General features: G+C 42.8%; 1 long non-coding RNA gene across 1 annotated transcript; it reads left to right on the top strand.

Moving 5' to 3' along the window:
• Window positions 1-903: 903 nt before the first annotated feature.
• On the top strand, window positions 904-8,077 carry LOC123157416 (uncharacterized). Its single transcript, XR_006478971.1, has 2 exons — window positions 904-5,759; window positions 7,858-8,077. It is a non-coding gene; the product is annotated as an uncharacterized lncRNA (long non-coding RNA).
• Window positions 8,078-9,107: the final 1,030 nt, after the last annotated feature.

Genomic DNA, 9,107 nt, shown 5'->3' with positions numbered 1-9,107 from the left:
GCTAGATAAATTATTTATTACTAAACAGGAACAAAAAGCAAAGAACAAAAATAAAATTGGGTTGCCTCCCAACAAGCGCTATCGTTTAACGCCCCTAGCTAGGCATAAAAGCGAGAATAGATCTAAGTATTGTCATCTTCAGTATTCACTTCATAGGTGGCTCTCATAATAGATTCATAAGTTATTTTGATTTTCTTCCTAGGAAAGTTTTCCATGCCTTTCCTTAATGGAAATTGGAATCTAATATTTCCTTCTTTCATATCAATAATTGCACCAATTGTTCTAAGGAAAGGTCTACCAAGAATAATAGGACATGAAAGATTGCAATCTATATCAAGAACAATAAAATCTACGGGCACATAATTCCTATTTGCAACAATAAGAATATCATTAATCCTTCCCACAGGTTTCTTAATGGTGGAATCCGCAAGGTGCAAGTTTAAAGAGCAATCATCAAAATCACGGAAACCTAACACATCACACAAAGTTTTTGGAATCGTGCAAACACTAGCACCCAAATCACACAAAGCATAGCATTCATGATCTTTAATTTTAATTTTAATAGTAGGTTCCCACTCATCGTAAAGTTTTCTAGGGATAGAAACTTCTAATTCAAGTTTGTCATCATAAGATTGCATTAGAGCATCAACGATATGTTTGGTAAAAGCTTTATTTTGGCTATAAGCAAAAGGAGAATTTAACACGGATTGCAACAAGAAAATACAATCTATTAAAGAACAATCTTATATTTACTAATTGGAAGCACCAAACAAAGCACCACGATAATCCTCAGTAAAACATAGAAAATTACCATCTGATCAGTAATCAACGTGTAAGATGGTTTTTGCTTAAGTTTCCAACCAATCCACGAGTCCAATACCTCTCCACGCTTTTTCCTTTAAAAAACACAGCTCCACGCTTTCCACGCATAGGTTGTCCCTCATGACTTCAATCACCATGTCCTCCCTCCAGCAGACCACAGTCTTGCTATCTCCGGTGGCCATCCTCTTTCTCGATCTCACGCCGGCCTCCTACGGCAGCGGCTAGCTCGCCGTTGCACTCCAATCATGCGAGGCCGCTTTCTGTACCCCTGCTGCACAGTCCAGCCGGCCACACGATCGTCTTTTCATGGATCTAGATGCGTACCCCAGTGCTTCTTGGCTCTAGATCCATGAAAACTCTGCTTTGTTGTACCTCTAGAGGTAAGATTACTCTTAAATCTATTAGTAGAACTTCTTCTCTACTCTGATTGGATTATAGAAGCCTCCTAGGGAGCAGCGTCATGTTCAACCTGCAACCATTAGGCGGCCCAGGGTGGCTAAACCTAAATAGTTCAGTGAAGATTCAAAGTTTCCATGTGTATTAGTTTGTGCTGCCTACAGTTTTTACTTGCAAAAGGCCTATATCTTAACCTTTGCTAATTGTGTGTTTGGACAAATTTCTAGAAGATGATAATTTGCAGACTGCAGATAGGTTCTGTACAAACATCCATGTTACAGACCTGTTAACAATAATTTCGAAGTACTGAGATCTGTTCACATGCTTTTAAGTAGTGCTCTATCTGAACAGTGCTAATTTTGCATATTATTGCTGCTAAATAAGGCCTAAATTCGTTGTTGTTGCTCAGCCTGGGATGTCTGATTGGTTTACTTAGTATGAAAGGAAGATGGAGTGATCATGATGGCTTCTAATGAGTTCAATTTAGGCTAATAGAGGTAAAAATGATTAATGAAGTTGATGAGGCATACTGATGTCAGTCAAATTACGATCATTGGTGAGGCCGCCGAGTGGAGCTACTACAAGGGACGGGCACAGCAGCCCTCTGGACATGAACATTGTTCTAGGTCAATTCGTCATCAGTCAATAAGAGGGTAATCCGAATTCTGAAATTTCATTTTCTATTTTCTAACTCATCAAATCAATTTTATGGCTTGATTCTTGAGGTCATGTTCATAGGAAATCTATTTGCAATTGTATGAAACGGTTGCTCCCTACAGTCTTGTCAAATAGCCTTTAATATTTAGAATTTACAGCTATGGCCTATAGACTAAAGAATAAGGTATTTTCAGCTTAATATTTGGACAGTCTCGGTAGGTTCTTTTTTGCCCTGGTGTACAACAGCAAGAGCTGCCACAATTAGCTTATGTACTTGAACAAATCTTCCTCTTTTTATGGATCGCCGGTGTCAATTTGTTCGGGTAGAACCATATATATTTCTTGGCAATCCAAATTAAAAAAGTAGGCCTTTATACCTTTTTTGTTTCTTACCACAAGAGGATATGGATGACCATCTCAATCGGTGGCAATCCATTAATTTTTAAATCGGTGGCAATCCATAAGAGGATATATATACTAATTGGAAGCACTAATTGAGACACCATGTTAATCCTAGAAAATTATAAAAAATCATCCATCCGATCTTAGAGTTGAATCTCTGGAGCCGTCGGATGAAATCCGCCGTAGTCCCTACGAATTATCCCACATGAGAAAGTTCCTTCTGGGCCTCTCCCTGAAAAAAAATTCCATTTTACCTCTTTCCCATCTCTTCCACCCATCCACGATCTTCCTCCTCCGCCGCCTCTCCACGTCCTCTTCTACCCAGCCCCGATCTATGCTGCAGACCTTCTTGAAGAACGTGACCCAATCTAAAACAGATACAGGCAATGCCATGAATCATGAAGGTTTGATATAGGTGACTATGTCTGTCCTCAACATACCTGACGTTTCATCATTATTACTAGACTACGCCCTGTCCAAAAATTAATGAGGCAAACTGAAGCTATGTTTATTCCATACATTTTCTCATGGTTCACGAAGATATATGAAGCAGTGTGGCGATCCCAAAAATCACTGATCTAATATGTAATATGTAGTTTTCAATTAATGGTTCAGTTTTCATCACTTATTTGCTCTCTTTTTATCTGAATTTTATTTCTAAAGAACACAACACACACATGAGGTTGAAGGAAACAGAGAACAGAAATTCAGTCATAGATAGAGGCTTTTGCCATGCCAAAACTTGCGTCATTTTTAGTCTTTCCTTTTATTTCATCGTTGTTGAGTATAAGGATTACTAGGAAGTATAGGATAGACTAGGATTTGGTCCTGCCTTGTCTTGTATTCCAAATTGGTCTTTGTACTCTTATATATATGCCCATGAGGCTCAATCAATACAACAAACTATTCCACCAATTGTCTCTCTCCCTTCTAACATGATATCAGTTTTCGGGTTCTAAACCCTAGCCGCCGCCGCTTCCGCACCCGCACGGCGCCCCTGGGGCGGTCGGCCTCCATGACTGCCGCCGGGGGCTACGCCGCCCGTACCTATGGTTCGTTCGCCGACCGTGTTGGTCGGCTGCCCTAGAGAGTCTTTTTCCGGAACCCTTGTTCCGGGTTTTTTCGCTCTCTCGCCTGTCGTTTTGATCGGCGTATTTCTTTTTGGTTTTCCGATCTAATCTTGATCGGTTTGTGTCGCCCGCCGCCGCCGTCAACCAGCGCACGCCTCTACTCCGACACCGGCGCGACCAGCCGGCTACTTCACCGACCCGGCGGCTTCGTGCGTCGTTCGCGCGTCTGCCCGCTGGTCGCCGCGACCCGGCGGCCTCGCGTCATGTGGCGGCCCTTCACCGCCGCCGTTCACGCGCCGGCTCGCTCGTCGATCTACGCCGGCCGTCATCGCCCTACTCTGACCGGGATTCCCGCATCACCCCGATCCGGCTGCCTCGCGCCATGCGGCGACCAATCATAGCCGCCCCGCCGCCCGCCGTCGCCGAATTCATCTCGGACTCCGCCGCCACCCCGCCTCCACAGAGCGGCGTCCCCGACCTCACGCGCGATGGGCTTGATCACCCGCTCGCCGCGGCGATCCGCCTCATCTATGTCGCGCGACCGACCTGGCCCGTCGGTTACGCGCGCCTCCGCAGGTCCCGTGAAGATCGTCCCCGAGTTCAGCGCACCTCTCCACCGATCGAGCATTGGGTTGTCGCTGCGTCCCCTCGTCGGGCCGCAGCGCCGCCGCCCCATGGTTCTCCTCGCGGCTGCATCGACCCGTGTGTCGCCGTTGTGTCGCCCCTTCGGGCCGTAGTGTCGAAATACGCGGTCCCCGCCGTCACCCCGAGGCCGTCCCCGCGACTGCACTGACTCGCGAACAGCCATTGCGTCGCCCCTTTGGGGCGCAGCGTCGTGGCCCGCGGTCCTTGCCGCCGCCCCGAGGTCTTCTCGCCGTCGCCCCGACCCTCCTGCTGCCGCTGCGTCGCCCCTTCGGGACGTAGCACCGCGGCCGGCGGTCCACTCCGCCGTCACCACGCGTCGACCTCTCTTGGTATGCACCGCGCCGTCTCCCTTGGCGCGGGAACGCCAGCGTTCGCGCCGGTCTTCATCATGTTGCCAGGATTTTTCGCCTACTTCGAGCACCGCTGCCGCGCTCCTAACCTAGCCGCCGCCGCCGTCGTCAGGCCGCCGCCGCCGCTCTTCTTCGGCCGCCGCCGCGTCTACCCCTGTAGCCGCCGCCGCCGCCCGTCCACCCCCCTTCATCTTCGTCCAGCATCAACCCGTCGCCAGCGTCGCCGTCATCTACCCCGACCGCTTCATCTACTCCTTCTCTGCTGGCCTCTCTGACTTCTTCGACATGGCACACAGCTCGTGCAGGTCCCATTCTACACATGCCCGGTGCTGGCAACACCGCCGCGTGTCTTCGTCCATGACGTGTCCCCGGGCCTGGCAAGCCTGGTGCGGCGCTTCGTCAACTTCGTCTTCGTCCGTCTACACATGCCCGGTGCTGGCAACACCGACGCGTGCCTTCATCTACGATGTGTTCCAGGGGTTGGCAACCCCGGCGCGATGCGTCATCAACATCATCTCCTTCCTGGCGCACAACTACTTCGACACCACTGCGCCCACGACTAACTCGGCGCCTCTTTGCGCCCGCGGCTCCACGGCAATTTCCTCGACACCGGCTACCCCGACTCGACATCGACCACGATATTCTTCGCACGGCTACCTCGACCACGGCTCCACCACCCACGCTCTCGGCTACATCGACAAAAGGCACAAAGGGCTACCACCTGCTTGAGCAACCTCGTCGGTTTTCACTCCAGCCACGACTCCGTGATGCTTCGACCGTTACGACTGTGGGGGTGTCCGTCAGCTTGCATTCGGATTCTTCTCCAGTCTCACCGTCTGCGTTGCTACCGTTGTGACTGCAGGGGGATGTTGAGTATAAGGATTATTAGGAAGTATAGGATAGACTAGGATTTGGTCCTGCCTTGTCTTGTACTCCAAATTGATCTTTGTACTCCTATATATATGCCCATGAGGCTCAATCAATACAACAAACTATTCCACCAATCCTCTCTCTACCTTCTAACAATCGCTTAACTGAATCAACGGGAAATTCGCCACAATCAAATAGTTGCACGTGGCATCCCACGAACTCGGGTTGTGTCGGGTCAAAAGCTAATTAAACAAGCTAAATTTAGGTCTGGGCCACAGCAGGAATGCAGCAAGATTCTGGCTACAGTAAACATTCAAATCAAAGATACATGTGATTGCTTATGCAGCTACTGGAGAAATAAGAGAAACTGAAGAAAAACTTGCAGACAGATTGAGGTTAACATCAACATCAGCTACTGGAGAAATAAGAGAAACTGAAGAAAAACTTGCAGACAGATTGAGGTTAACATCAACATCGGCAAGCACGAATCGTCCGGCAGGAAAACAGCAAGCAGCACCAGCCCTTCGTCAACTCTAATAATACTGTTGTACGTATTTCACTTCCTTTTTGTTATGGCCGTGAAATAGCCATGGTACGTTACTCATTTTTGTTTCTTCCATGTAGATATCTCTCCACATGTTTCCATGTGGTAGCCATTGTTGTTTCTTTCCTTATATGCATATTTGTTTACTAGGTCTGTTAACACGAGTGTCTCCCTAAGGTCCTAAAACATTTACTGTGAATTCTATATCACAACAAAATCATTTTTTGCAAAAAATGGCCATGTAGAAAGTAACCTGATATTCTGTCTTTTATATTAAAATGTAATAAATAGTAGATCGAAAAAAATACTATGTGCCATCCGCAGCTCCTTATACTGTTCTTTGCATATTGTATATTTATAATATGATTTGTATTGATATTTGCAATTTGCATATAGAGTATGTATAATATTATTTTTTGGCTCAGTATGTGTCGGTTATATGATTGTGATTTAGTGTTATTAGATTATGGAGGTCCTTCTGTTTTTAGGCTATCGTCATGTTGGTGCAACAAATATCTGCATGACCATGTACCTCTTATGTGATTATCCATTCTTTTATTTCCAAGTAAAATTCTACTTTATGGATTGGCTAAGCTTTAAGATTGAACCCAAGTCACCACAAGACGCCTTGGTATTGACAAAAACATCACGTCAGAGATAAAAATAAATACAGATTAATGAGATACATAATGCCTCAAAACCAAAGCTTGGTGGGTTCACAAAGTCAAAATTTCTCAGATCTCAGGAGCCATGATATGCAGTCCTTCCAAAAAGATTTACATCAAACTTAACAAAACTATTTTTTTTCTACCCAATTGTTTTCTAAAATATCTAAGCATTCCGTTTTGCTTTTAGTTTCCAGTTTGGAGCTACCTGTTGAATTAGTTTTGTTGGGTGCTCAGTAACTAAGTAATAACTGTGCTCAACAAATGTGTATTGTATATGGGATAATACATGGATTATGATCTCAAGGGTGAAAAGATAGATTTAGTACGTCTTGAAGATTTTGATTTTCCCAGGTATTTACGGATACACAAATGTAGTTGTAATGTCCAAATATCTATTTCCTCAACAAGCTTCATTATGATCTCAACGCTGATTTAATCTATTCATCATTTCGTCCATGTTGCATGAAAATACCAATTTTATTTAAAGAAGAAAAAACACTTATTGTTTGAGTTCATTCCAATATATTGTAGCAGCAAATATTGTTATCTTCTAATTCTCAGTTGTGAATTAGTTTGAATTTGTTGTGGCCTGTCCTAGAGATAATTAGACCGCTCATGAAATTAAGACTACAAATTGGTCATGTTGCAAGTGTTTAAAATGGCTGCTCTGACTACATTTTCATCTAAGGGTTACTCATTTAACTGTTACGTACTACTCTTTGGAGTACTTTTCATGCCAAAGAAGCGTACTATATGCAAACGTTTAAAGCCAAATTCTCTTTTCGTGTGGTTTCCCTTCCAGTTTTATATCCTTATAATCCAGAGTAAAAAAAAGGTAGCCCGGTGCATGTAGCTCCCGCTTGCGCAGGGTCTGATCATAGAAAAATATTTTGTAGTCATCTCATATAATTTTGCATTGCAGTTTTGCAATGATGAATAGTACCCTCTTTTCCTATCTAGAGGTAAATTGCAGGGTAGGAAATCAAATATGAGCCTCAAGCATGATCAGATATAACTGCAATCATAGTTGTTAAAAAATCAAAATATGAGCTTTCTTTGTTGTAAACTTCTAGGATATTAAATATTCTAAATCATGTTCCCACAAATGGCCACAACCAGGATTAATATGAGAACTTTTAAAGAGGATTGTCGTACATGGTTTAATTTTTTGTGATACCAGTAGAACACATGTAACAATAATGCATTTGTATGGGTTTATGCTTGCTTCCTCAACACAAATTAGTGGGCAAGGCAATCAGGAACTTTGTTCCACTTTTACTGGAAACCAACGATATCCCACTGTTTTTTAACAGGCTCAACCTATTTCTGGTAGCACTTGAAGCTACCATAGTTTTTCGATATCCAAAGACTTATGTTTTTGCATTCTCCTATCCTTTGGCTTGATCCTGACACGCTGAATTTTCATTTCGCAGCACTTACACTGCTTGAGGAACTGTGTCTCATTGAAAAGCTCATATGGTTTGAAATCAATGTTTATATGTAAAGAGATTTGTCTCAGGTGCAACAAAAACAGCAGTTCAATTTGGTGTGCAAGAGGTCGATAACTATTTGATATTTTTTCTTATCTCTCAGACATGATTAATTTTCTTACCTATAGGATTATGTATTTTATGACACTATAGCTTCCTATTATCAGTGTTTTTTAGGATGGTATGACCATGTACTGGATGGTATTTCACAAAATGAATGTTCTTTATCTTTTCTAAAAAATCATTGAATTTAATACGTTAGTTGACTAAGCTTTGTAAATTTTACTTACTACGAATCTTAGCTCAAAATACAAGACCTAACTGAGCACATATCAAAGTTCTTATATAAAGAATAACTTCTGCCCAAACACTCATACATTTGGTTGTGTTTTAAGCGAAAAAATACAACCGAAGCTGTTAAATCATACATGCAATTGTATTATACTGTATGGATGACCAGTAAAATTGCTCCATGTTTTTGAATTATTATATCTCAAGTGTGGATTCATCACATATTTCCTATCTTTCTAATTTCTACCAGTAAATATTCCTTGAATATCATAAAATTTTAAAATACTAGCCCGTGCGGCTGCACGGGTTGATGACTAGTTATCATAATTAAATTCCTTGAAATCCAAAGTAGTGGGTTCATTGCTATGTAAAGTTTTGACCTCTTGAATCCCACTTTCACCAATTTTTGCATCAAGATCTAAAAACTCCGAATCATCGGGATGCCTTTTAACTAAAGTTGACTCATCACCAGTCCCATCATTATCAAGATTCATATTGCAAAACAAAGATTTAATAAGAGACATATCAATCACTTTTATATCTTCATCCCTATTATCATGAAAACTAGAAGAACACGTTTTTACAAAGCAATCTTTCTTAGCACGCATCCTAGCGGTTCTTTCTTTGCACTCATCAATGGAAATTCTCATAGATTTGAGAGACTCATTGATATCATGCTTAGGTGGAATAGATCTAAGTTTCAAAGAATCAACATCAAGAGAAATTCTATCCACCTTCCTAGCCAACTCATCAATCTTAGGCAATTTTTCTTCAAGCAAAGCATTGAAATTCTTTTGAGAAATCATAAACTCTTTAACACCAATCTCAAAATCAGAGGGCATCTTATTAATATTTCCATAAGAGTTGTTGTACGAATTACCATAATTATTAGAGGAATAACT

Source organism: Triticum aestivum, chromosome 7B (genome assembly GCF_018294505.1).
Source record: "Triticum aestivum cultivar Chinese Spring chromosome 7B, IWGSC CS RefSeq v2.1, whole genome shotgun sequence".
Taxonomy (NCBI): Eukaryota; Viridiplantae; Streptophyta; class Magnoliopsida; order Poales; family Poaceae; genus Triticum; species Triticum aestivum.
The sequence above is the reverse complement of the archived record's forward strand: the minus strand, read 5'-3'. Positions and strand labels throughout refer to the sequence as shown.